A 13,055-nucleotide genomic window follows, 5' to 3' on the forward strand; every position below is an offset into this window, starting at 1 on the left:
AATGCGACACACAGTGACACGTACCGACATGTGTGACTTTTAGTTTATGGAAAGTCAAAAACGGTAAGCATTCTTAGAAAAAAATATATGTAGCAAAAAGTTATACTGTACAATTTACCCCTTTGTAAATGTCATAGTTTGGGCTAATATGGGAACCCTTTGGTGACTTATTCTCCTGATTTAAGTTCATGTTGGTTTAGCACCTTATTCCCCATGATTCCCCAGACTGAGAAAGTCCTTAGCAGAACCTTCTGCAGAGAAGAGATTGACCATAACCACAATTTGAAAAATGCATTTATCTATTCTTCACATTGGTCATGGGTTACCAGTAAAGCTGGCACAAAGAAAATCTTGTTCCGTCCCGATTAAAAATTTGATTCTTTCAACAATTTGAAAAGCTCACAGCGTGTTCCGTCATCAAGGACTTTGAAGGTTCAGAATATAAAAGAAATATGTAAAGCAATTATAATCCATGTCCACTCTGCTGGTTTTAAGATTTCACATTAACTTGTCATGACTTTAAGGCTGACGCCACTTCGTGCACCCACTGACAGTCTTTTGTGGTATAATGTACCAGGTTTCAATGTCTAAGAAAGAAAGAGCAAAGTTTCAAAGCTCCTGCGGGGCCTTTTGAGACAAATAACGTGATATGTATAATTTTAGCCACAATACAAGTCAGTAAAATGGCTGTGATAACGTTTACTAATGGAACTAAGTGATTTTGGGACCTCAAACTAACTGCCTTGACGAAATCGACTTTGCTTTTAGATTGCAGGTTTAATTGCTTAAGATTACTTTAGGTGTAATAACTGAGGCTTTTGAATTTTTGGTTTCGGTTTAGTCACTAACACAATATTCTGGAGGTGAGTACAGCTTTTGTAGAAAACTTGCTTAATCTGAACATTCAGAGAGTTGCACAGAGAAATCGGCAGTGGCTGTGATTCACTGATTATGAGCTTGATCTGCCATAACAGGCCAAAAACTACAGTTTTTTTTTTTTTTTCTGATCAGTGAATACACCTAAAGATCAGGAACTGACATGTCATGCTGTCAACAATGTGAGAGGAACTCTCAAACTTAGAGGTGTTTAAACATGAAGTCCGAAAAAGCACAGCAGCATAAGAAGCTATTAAGAAGAACATTGCTTTTTATAACACATGTTGAGGCCCGAGCATCTAATTCAGGCTGCGAAAAAATGAGAGAGAGCATGATTTAAGCAGATAATGGAAAACGTTACTGGATTACAGCAGATTAGCTTTGTTTTATCCTGTTTTTAGCTTTCAGCTTTTGACTGGTGGAACATGTTGGATTTGGAACTGTTAGCTTGTCGAAAATCCTGAGTTAAGCTGAGAATCTTTTCTCAAAGAAATATACACCAAACTACTGTATTAGTAATGCTGAATGCGGCAACTGTGGTAATCACTAGCAGAATATGCTTTAGGGCGCTGTCAACTCAGATTATGTGCAAAAAGAGTGGCTGTAAAACGGTATTTTACTAATGTTTTAAAACAAAGACAAAATTATTATTGTTTTATCATGCCTCTGGTCCTAACAGAAATACTAATCGCTCCTGGCTGGGAGATATGAACATATGTTTACAAGGCTGTTCTCTTATGTACTAATCTTAGTTCTTAAAGGTACAGTGTGGAACTAATTTGGCTTTTAATTAGCAAAATTCAAGTATCGCTTTTATAAATGCATATTCTGACATCAAATCTATGTTCATAAAAAATTAAAGCATTCTCATAACATAGAATTAGTTGTTTATAAATATGTAGGTGCCAGTGCACCCACTGGGAGGCGCCATATTCTGTCGGCATTTCTGATTTCAATAGCCGAAAGGAGACAAACTTGTAAGCCATACGCGTTTTCCCTTTCTGTCTTCTATATGAAGACGCGCAGTCGGTGAAGGAGGAGTAGAAAACAAGCACAGATGACAATAGATCATTCTATTAGCTGTTTTCTGTTGAAATGGAGGAAAATACATACTTTTTGCCCAGCGGGAAGGAAGAGAAAGTAACCATGAAAAGAAACAGAAGAAATAATCGGGAGAAAACGAGAGCCTATAGCTGTGTTTTCATTGATTTCTCATGCAAATTTTGACCAAACTTTTAAAATATTGCAAAAAAGAAAATCTGCATCAAACGTATTTCCAATGTACTGGGGAAGACGCACAGCGTAATGTCATCACACGTTGATGTTGGCTGTAATAAACAGGAAGTAGATGTTGCTAACTAGCACAGACCACAGATCAGTAATGGAGCAAGGCTTTAATGAATGTGCTGAGTTTTATTTTTATTTTTATTTTTTTACGGATGACACTAGAAAATGCTTGCCGCTCTTCATCGGTCCACATGTACCTGTTATTGCTTCCAGACCTGTTTTCGAGTGTTTTGCGAATATCCAGAAAGACGCCAGCAGCAGAAACAGTCATGTGAGGTAAACGTTCGCTACATCAGAACTGTTTTGACAAATATGTTTCCATCTCCTCTTTAGCACATTTATTGTTTATCGAAAGTGTCAAAAACCACGTCAAGCGAGCTTAAAAACTTTTTTTTTTTGCCATTTCCATCAACCCCTTCTAATGCGATTAATCAAAATTCACATTAAAAAAGACGATGGAAACGTGACTAATATCGGTGCAGTTATTATTACCAGGTGGAAACAATTAATGACGGACCGGGATCCAAAACTCTTCTCTCCCTCTCAGGGAGTATGTGGGAGGCAGAGGGATATCAACCAGCTGGTTCACTGTGTGTAGAGAGCAGCGAGACCTGGGATCTAATTTCTAAAGCTTGTGTACGTTTAAAAAAAATAAAACTTGACGGGAAAATGTGCCGCCCTCACGGCAACTCTGACCCATGCGTACACTGATTTTGGAGACAGGGGAAATTGACAACGCAGATGGTAAAGAAGTGAAATGTAGCCAAACTGCTTGATGCTTCCTCTCAGACCCTCAATTTCACTCCATATTAGACTTTAATCATAGATCGACTTTATCATAGGCATTCAAAACTGCTGTGCTATTAATGCTTGCAATGTACAAATAAATAAAAGAATACCTATAAGGCGTCTAAAATCGGAAATAAAAGTCTGCTCAACTTTTTAATCAGGGATTTTTGCCATCCCTTTCCCCTATGATCACCAGGGTGAGGTTAATGCATAAACTGTGACATGGTGTGCGGCAAGTATTTTAATTGCTTTACACAGTCAAATACACTTGCGTGTAATGTTACGCGGTGGATGCATTGGCACTTGTGGAAGTCTTATGGCTGCACCTCCTAGTTTGGAAAAGGAGCAGGGCTTTTTGTGTTTATTTTTTTCTTTTCTTTTCTTTGTTTTTTTTTTTTTTTGGGGGGGGGGGGAGGGTGGTCTTTATCATCTGACCTCGCAGCCTCAGAGGAGTTTCAACATGAAGCTCGGTGTGAGGCTGTCAGCCGATGTTTAAAAGTGCAGTCAATTAAACTTTTTAAAAAGTTATTTTAATGTGAGGAATATATGTGCTTTCACAGTTTCTTTGTTGTTTTCTCCGTGGTTTCTCCGCCACTTCACCATGATACCAAACTGATCAGCTGACCCATTTTAATACACATTAACATTCATGAGGTGCTTTGCATTGACCATTTATGGTTGAATCTGGGCGTGTAGATGGCCGAACATAAGAATTAACCTGATACACAAAAAAATTCAGGTACAGCTGTGATCTATGAAAGGAAATTGCATGCTGGTGTGCGTGCGCATGGTTTTATAAATCTGAATATTTTTGGGGTGTACCATTTTGTTTATCTTGGCGTACATACACTTTTAGCATGGATTCCACGCAATGTTTTCTACAGTAAATGAGACCCCTCTTTACTCATGTCTATAGTTGCTTTTTTATAGCCCAAATAAGCGACTGCACATTCACAAATGGGCCCAAATAACTGAGACTCACGAAATTTACAAACGACTTGGCCACAGTGCCAAAAAAACATTTCACATGATGACCGCAGCTATTAACTCTTAGCAGTAGCTAATACATGGAGGACATGTTGACATTGTCAAATTCATAACACTCCATGGTTCCTGTAGTAAGTAGTTATTAATTACTTAACGGCAATGTAATTGATTTAGCGCACCACTAGAAGGTGCGTCAGTGTGAAAATTATACACATTGGGCTAGAAAGCTGAAACTGATTCATACTAGTTTTGCCAGGGTTTTACACATACCAGCAATCTCTGCTATCTCTCTGAGCATGTACTAGTTTTTCACATGTTAGTTTATATGAATAATTTCCTTTCTCTCTTTTTTGGTGTAGTTAGCAACAGTCACCTCTACTTTGCAATGAATAATACCCTGTCCGATTTCTGCATTTCTGTCTTGCACTTCTATGGCATATGAAGCTATATCGCTTTAAGCAAATAACATTCAAGTATATTCTTTCTATGCATCTGATCTGGACCCTGTATTTTGTATTTTAATCTCCAGCTTGAAAGAACTACAACGTACTACATTTCTTTGTCAATAGATACTGTCGTATGAAAGTTACAACTCTCACACTGATGCTCCACTACACCAACAATTATGGAAATTCTACACAGATATTGTGGCTGCTACAAAATACTGAGATTTGGTACTTTCATGCTTCCCTATGCAGACACTCTGTCTGCACTGTTGAACATTTACTCATTTTAGATGCTTCAAGCAGCAGTCATGGCAGGGGATATAGCCTCATTTTAGATAAAATACTCATTTCACCACCTGTAGTGCTCATTGACAGTGTATAGAACATTGACTTTTTTTGCTTCTGATATTCAGACGATCATTAAGTATAGATTAAGTGAAAAATAGACAGGGACATCACACTAAGAACCAACTTACTCTGTCATGAGATAGCTGTGCTTTGTACATTTTACACCCCTTTTCCAATACACATTCAGCATTAATAATGAATGTATAATACTCATAATAACTCATAACCAACTGACTTGCAGTTTCATACAATGTGTTTAGTTTGTTTACATGTGGATACATGTAAAAGTATTTTTCTTGGATACACCGAACAAATGTGATATGATATGATACAACAGTATGCATCTGTGAAAACTTTGATCAACGTTAACTTTAGTGTGATCAGTGGATGGCTAAACCTAGACTGGCATCTGGATGGGACTTTCCATTTTATTTTTGCCACTGGCATGTATTGTTGAAATGATTTTGACTGTTCTATGAGGAAAGTAATTTTGACCAAGCAATTTGCAGTGGCAGCCCATTCCAGTTGCAGTGTTGACTTTGATGTCCCCAGTCGCAGCAGCCAAAGCCACGTGTTCTGAACTCTCTCCTGTGAACTCTGCGGTTGCCGCTTTTTAGGTTTACTTTCTCTCTTTCCTCTGCCTCCTCCTGTCAATACGCTCCGAGCACACATCACAGGCGTGCTCTGCTGCACTTAGCTGCTCAAAACACAGTCATTAAAAAATAAATGCCTGATGCTGATGGCAGTGAAGCAGGTGGGAGCGGTAGCAGTGTGAGCCTTTTCAAATGTCTCGAATTGACTTCCACTTCTGCCCACTGACTGAATGCATTTACTCAGAACCACCGCTGACAATATAGATTCCAGGCATTGATTTTCCTATTTTAAAACTAAATGAACTGTATGAACAGAAGGGGGAAAAAGACATCATAGAGTACAGCTTTTCCTATATGGCTGACGTTAGGGAGTTATTTTGCCATGCATAATTAAAAGCTTTATGATTTAATCAATTTAAAAAGGGGCCCCATAAAATCTTGTTGTTATTATATACACTAAATGACCAAAAAATTATTAAACAGTAATCTATGTCTGCTGTAAAATAATTAATGAGCACACGTTCACAAATTAAAATCAGTATTATAGCTATTGTACTCTCTGCAAGACAGTGTATGCAATAATTGGAAAAGATTGATCATTTCTGGCTTCAACTTGCATTTAATTTGCTTTGATCTGCGACAAAATAAGATGTTTATGAGTTCAAGCATTTGCAATGGTATGACATCACATTTTATTTCAACTGAAACCGCAAACTCCCACACATCAATATTTCTGTCATTTGTTGCTGCCAAAAACACAACTTCAACAATATTTAACACAGCACAAATTCTTACTTCAAGGTTCTTTGCGCTGGTAGCAGATGGAGCGTGGCAGTTCTAATGAAAAATACATTTCCAAACTCTTCTTTCTGAGACTGTCTTTTTATCTTCTATGGGTAAAAAAAAAAAAAATCTCTTTAAGTTCTGGTCTTCAATGCAGTCGCTCCAACTAGTCTCACCTAGATAATTCAACTTGATGTTTAACATTGATTTAAATGCATTTTATAAACCTTCATTCTGGGGTAATGAAAAAAACTAAAGATAAAAAAACTTAACAAAAAACAGCAACATCTGTGTATAACTCTAAAGACATTAAAATATTTAGACGCACCAATACCACCGTCCAAGCTTTTTCCTTTTTTACAGTTCTTTAGCTCTGGTTTTAGTGAAATCTTCTCTACCGATAGCTCTTTGGAGGCGTTATTTCTCTTTTAGAAAGAAGAGATGAGAAAATGCTTTCAGAGTTTGTGTCTCTGACATTTGTGCAATGACAGGTCATTAATTAGCAGAGATGGCGACTCAAATTTTGGACTCCCAACTCCAGTCGCACTTAAGTCGCAAAAATAAAAGTCTTCAGACTTGACTTGAAGTCCTGGTTTGAGACTCAAGTCTTATTAACAGTTTTTCTCTCTTGTAGTGAAGAGTGAAAAGAAGCTGGTATGTGGGAACTATACACTCCAGCTACTGTGCCTGTTTTACTGAGTAAGAATGCACCTGATCTTTAGACAGTGGCGATCCTGGATTATGGACTGCTAGGGGTTCATACCAATCTGTTCCTGTTAGCTGTAGCTTCCTAATAATAACTACATTAATGTCTCTCTAAATGAGTGAATGAATAATTTATTTCAGACAATCCAGTAGAATTATAAACTTCACACGTACAAACATTATGTATATATAATGATATATATTAATTATATTATATGTAGAATTTAACGATTTTGTCTGAAAAGGGGTATGAAGAAGTGAAACTTATTTAATCATACCCCCTCTTTTCCTATAATCCTTAACACCAACAATCTTCCTTATTTTAATTATGAGTCCATACTACTCTAATGTACATTAAGTAAAAAAAAAATCTATATAATGAACATATAAACATAGATATACACATTAACTTGTGCCTACACACATCTACATCCATCCACTTCTGCAAATGTCACCATGATTTATAGGTGATTAAACAAAAAGAAAATTTAATTTTTTGAGCCTCGCCTACATTTTTTCCAAAATAAACACCGCAAAACATCATGAAAACCCCTTTCAAAATATAAGTGAAGCCTCAAACTTCATAGATCCACATCTGGACTATAACTGGAGCAAATCTGGACTGAATCAGTAGAAGCATATTTGTTCCACAAAGGTTTTAGTGGGCAGTGTGGCAGGAGGACTTGTGATTTTGGCACAGTTGTACCAAAATGGGCCAAAACTGTGCCAAATATGTTTTCACCCTATAAAAGTGAATCTGGTCAGATAAAAGTGCAGATTTCCATTGTAGGACACCTTCTGCATATGACAGAGCCTTTGGTCATATGAGTTACCCTGGGTTTCATCAAAATGTACCATTGAGCACAGCATTATATCAATAAGATAAATAGAAAATGAGATCAATTGTATAATTTTGTCTCCATACATAGGTATTTTATTGAAAACAAGAATTATCAATCCCATGCCTGGAAGGTGGCTGATATGACTCATCTTCTTCACCATTGCGAGCGTAGAACCAGTAAAATATATGGTGAAGAATACATTATCTAAAAACCACATTAAAAAATAAGTTGCGTCTGACACTTATGATAATCATAGGAACATAATTATAACACAGTAATGACACATACGGTTTATAACTGCACATCTTTGCAGAATAGACATCTCACCTTGAAGAAGATAAAGGCTCAGCTGAAGTGGCGAGGGGGGGGCAAGGTCTGCCGTGTTCCAGATGGTCCTGCGTCCTCTTGGCTGTGAAAATATAGAAAAAGCAGTTCATTGCAAAGTTTTCTGACTGTAAGAAAATAAATTATATATCACAGCCAGATAACATAAAAATTTTTTGTAATGCTGCGGATAATGTAAAAGCTTTATAGCATTCCTTGAATCAATGCCACATACAGTACATGTGGTCCCACTTGTTCTGGAGGTGGAGTTTGGTGGAGGAGGGAATTCATAGTAGAGTTTTCTGATTACAAGATACCCTTTCCAACTGTACCATGAAAATCGCCTGAAAATTTTTTTTTTGCTATGCTGGAAATAAAAAGTTACAGAGCAACTTACTTGTGAACCGGGTCTCTAAGAAGCATTTCCTCATCTTCTTCCACTTCAAAACCCTAGCTGCTGTCGGAAGATTGTTCGACTTCTCTGTCATTGGTCTGCCAAATTTCCCCCAAAGCTTCCCAGACTGTCATTTTCTTTCTCTGTGCCATTATTATATTTGATGATCACGAGAGAAAAGAAACAACACAGAAAAGATTCATGAACAAATGGTGCAATCTGCGCTTGCTCTGAGTTCAATGCAGCCGTGTCTACAGATTTTGTGCACGGAGCATGCCTGTGTTATGCACGGATATTGTGTCACCAGAAATGGTCAGACAAGGACCTCTGACCCCTTGTTGCAAAGGTAAGAGCCTCTAGTTTCCAACAATAACAGCCATGACGGGGTGGGACAATAAACATCTGCGTGTAGTTGCATATTTCAGGCAGAATCCGACACCTGTCTGCTTGACCCGAACTTGGACGATCGGGTGAAAGAAGTTAAAATGAAAGCGATAAAACAAACATATACAAAAAAATAAATAAGATAAAAGGTTATAAAAAAAAAAAACACAGCACATGATGTTGTTGACTGAGTCACAAATAAATAATGGCGCTAGTGATTCCGCAATTGTGACATAAATCTGACTGTAGTCAGTGTAGGGTTTGATAAAATTACAATTATGCCATTACATGACACATGTAATCTACATATATATCCTACATAAGGTACCTGAGCACAGCAGGACATGTGGGCACTGTATTATTTGCAAACAGATGGCTAGCACTACTCAATCTAGGTACTTTGTGTAGTAGCCTCGTAGCATCGTTGTATGCCATATAACATTTCTGCATACCGCTTCTTTGGTGTTGTTGCCACTGATGGACAGTGTACATTGGAGTACAAGATGCTTCAAAAACAACTATTTTTACAGAGGGTGAGCACATACCAAATGTTCTGATCAGCATATTAGCTTGTGAATGCATCATACAATGCTGCTTATAAATATCAAGATCATCAGACAGGTCATCATTTGTGTAATGTCCCAAATATTTGCAACAATTTAAAAGCTTGGATAGTTTATCCATAAAGATATTTAAAAGGTAAGGAGACAGTATACTTCCCTGCCTGACTCTCTTACCAACATTAATTGCTTTAGACACAGTATTACCCCCATTTCACTTAAACCAACTGATGCCCATACCAATAAACTAGGATTCTGATTAGATATTTGTGTACTCCTCTTATGAAAAAGAGTCGTTAAGCCGTTATTTTATTAAACCGTGTTCTAAAGTTTTTACATTGGCATGTAGCACTGGGAACAATTCTTTGTTACTATTCCCCAAAACGTTGATATTTACCATTATTCTGAGATTACAAAAACACTGCCAACCTGTCCAAATATGTCCGGTTCTATAATGGATGGAAGTTTAACCGTCTAAAGGATTAAACTGAGCACGTTTGCTGTTCTTCATCCAGCCTTCCAGTTATCTGCTGGAAATCCCGTTCTCTCCCACAGTCTGAGTGAGCCGCAGACATACAATATATGATTTCCTTTTAAATAGCATCTTACACCTTTGTGCTTCCTCCGACTTATTTTATAAACACCTCACCTACTAAAAACAGTGAGCTATGAGTCTTCTTCCCAACGTAATAACTTTCACCCAGATTAGTGTTCTTGTTGGCACAACACGGTAACACTTATATTCGTTGTATTCACTGATAAGAAAAACATAAAATCCTTTATCTTGTTCCTTCCTGTGCATGACATTTTACCACCAGTATTCTTAAAATAGCAAATATTGTATTCAGTCACAAACAGCAATGGACTTTGAGAAGCAGACCCTTTTGCCCTGTGTGTAATTGACGTACATGCATGTAAATATGGTCAGATTTTCCTTGATGTGAATGCATAGACCCTATCTAAAAAGGATTTAAGCAAAGAGAGATGGAATTTGCTGGGTAGCCCAAATTATGAAGCAAATGTTCCTTTGCTAGATTTCTCTGAGTTAAACAGATGTGGAATAAGATTTGCATGTGTTTTACATGTGTAAAAGCTTTAGTCTGTCCAGTGAGAAGCTACAAATAGTCCTGTAAAGTTTAATTTAGTTCCTTGTTAAGAGCATAACCTGGTACTTTACTGTAAATGCAATGAAAGGTTTCCAACAATCTACCTACATTAAGGTAAGTTGCAACAGCGGGTCTTTATGGTAAGCTATGAAACATCATTTAGGACTATATTTATTCTTGCTTTCCCACTTCATAGCATAGTCTCAAATAGGGTATTGCATATGTAAGGGTGTTTGATATATGCAAAAGTAGAAACAAATACTGTCCTAAATAGCTTCTCTTAGGATTTTCCAACATACCTATTATTTTGCAAACTTGCAGTGTTGGCAGAAACGTCTTGTCTTGTCAGACTAACAGCAATAAGTAGTGGCAAATAAACATAACACAAAGTTGAGCTACCCTTTTAAAAGTTACTTTTGCGGTAAACGTTTGCTTCTTGATAATAATGAGGTTTTTTTTAACCTGTGTTCTAACAAAATCCCAGAAAGATGATTTCTCAAACTATATAAAGATCCAGAAGGAAAATCCTGCCTGTTATATAAAGGTAATATTATGCAGTGTTTTTGCATTTTGTTTTGTTAAATTATGGGAAGATGGCAGTGATGAATGTTAAAGCAATATACCTGATACAAAAAAAAAAAAAATCATTAGATACTTTTCATTAGCAAACTCTTCCGTGGATCCTGAAGTAATCTGAGGCTGCTTTCTCGTCTCTGAAGTTTCTCTCTGAATAAGCCCGTGTGGCCACCGCTACTCCCCAATTATTGTATTCCAAGCTGTGCCGACAAGACAGCCACAGGTTCACTTCTGGTGTTTATGCAGAGGTCTTCCAAATGATTTTGTTCTACTTGGTTGCACACTTTAATGAAAGTGTAAATGCTTTGGAAATGGTGGAATCAGCTGAGTCGAGCGGATTAGCACTTTCCTTTTCCACAACCTTGATGTTTAATTACCTCCAGTTTGTTGTTGTTTTCTTATTCATCTGTTCTGTTTTGCCTTTCAGCTTGCAGTTAGCTCATATTTAGTCCTGAGCCCGAGGAGCCGGTATGTGAGGGAGGGGCGACAGTAAACAGACAGCGAGAGCCTGCCGGGCTTCTGTCTGACAGACGTTTAAATGTGTGAAAGCAAGTTTGCTGATTTTATAACGTCGCAATGTTTAAAACTGAAAGGTACCAATGGCACACGTGTACGGGTTGGGTTCCTCACCCACAACCCCATCTCACTCAATCACACACAACTCTGATCCTGTGTTATTACAAAAGAAATACTATGCTTAGCCAATTGATTGGCTTTGACCTATATTAACATTTAAATCAGACCAGGCTTGGTGTTGATCCCACTACAGAGCACCTGACTATATATTTGATATAAAGCTTCAGCAATAATGAAGATTCCTCCAGGACTGGTCGGGGTGAGAGGCTTGTCCTGCAGCTAAGCTAATTTACTGCAGCAGAACAAGACAGAGAGATTGTGTTATTATAGACTTGATCGCTTGGCAGGCCAGCTCCTAATTGATCAGAGCTCTGCAGAAGTGCTCAGCAGTGATGGAGGGTGTGGTTGTGGAGGAAGAATTCGATGACAAAATGTAATACATACTGTAAAACAGTCAGGGAGATCCATAATTTGAAAAGTGAGAGGGCAGGCTGAAGAGGATTAGACGGATGAATATTGATTGGAAATATTCCACCGTGACACACATTTAGCAAATGATATAACAAGATTTTTTTTTTTTTAAGGTTTGGCTCCTGCTCATATCTGTTAATCAAAGACATCACTCTGATAGGATTGCTGAATTTACTTACATCGGATGAAGAGGAGGGAGGCACAAAAACGCAGTGGATTTAAATTGAGACTGAGGTCATTTGAGTGCAATCACAAAGTAGCTGATGAATAGGAGTGAAAAGGGTTATATACTTGAAGGCTACAGTTTTTAGTTTTGTTAACGTCAAAGGATTCTTGAAAACCATGGATCGCTTTTCTTCCACTCCACTGCTATGCACTATTTTGTGCTTTTTACAAGTCATTGTGCGAATGCTTTTCACACCCTTCTCGTAAACTGCTTCTTCAGTATTTGTACAGTTTCTACCAGTCAAATAAAAACATTCTGCTCTTTAAGAGCCTGACAGCCATGACTTCTGCTATTTACGTCAACATTTTAAAATCAGACTTTTTTTCAAAACATGTTCTCTCAACATATATAAATAGGATAAACCTTCAGGTTATTCAAGCGTGTTGTGCACTGTGAATGCTAAGTACATTTGCTTACTTTCAGCCGTAAATGCCAGGTGCTAATTTTTATTTCTCAAATGAAAGTCAAGTCTCAGTTAGTTGGCCTAGAACACTGCAATGCTGTGGGTTGGCAATTCAAACCTGGACTGTTTGTCCAAAGGCCTAATTAAAATCACAAACATTGAGGAGTTATTGTTTAACTTTTTATGCAAAATACTGTTATGAGTTTCTGGAAATGATTTTAAAAAAAATGTTAAAGTATAGTATTTAGAGTTAGGCGCCAAATTATTTAGATCCCCGACCGATTTAGACACAATATCTTTTTCATTTAACCAAAAAAAAATGTTCTCTGGTAAGAAATGAGACAGGCATCTATCAAAAGAAACATGTCACAAAAACTAA

Source organism: Fundulus heteroclitus, chromosome 21, assembly GCF_011125445.2.
Source record: "Fundulus heteroclitus isolate FHET01 chromosome 21, MU-UCD_Fhet_4.1, whole genome shotgun sequence".
NCBI classification, from domain to species: domain Eukaryota; kingdom Metazoa; phylum Chordata; class Actinopteri; order Cyprinodontiformes; family Fundulidae; genus Fundulus; species Fundulus heteroclitus.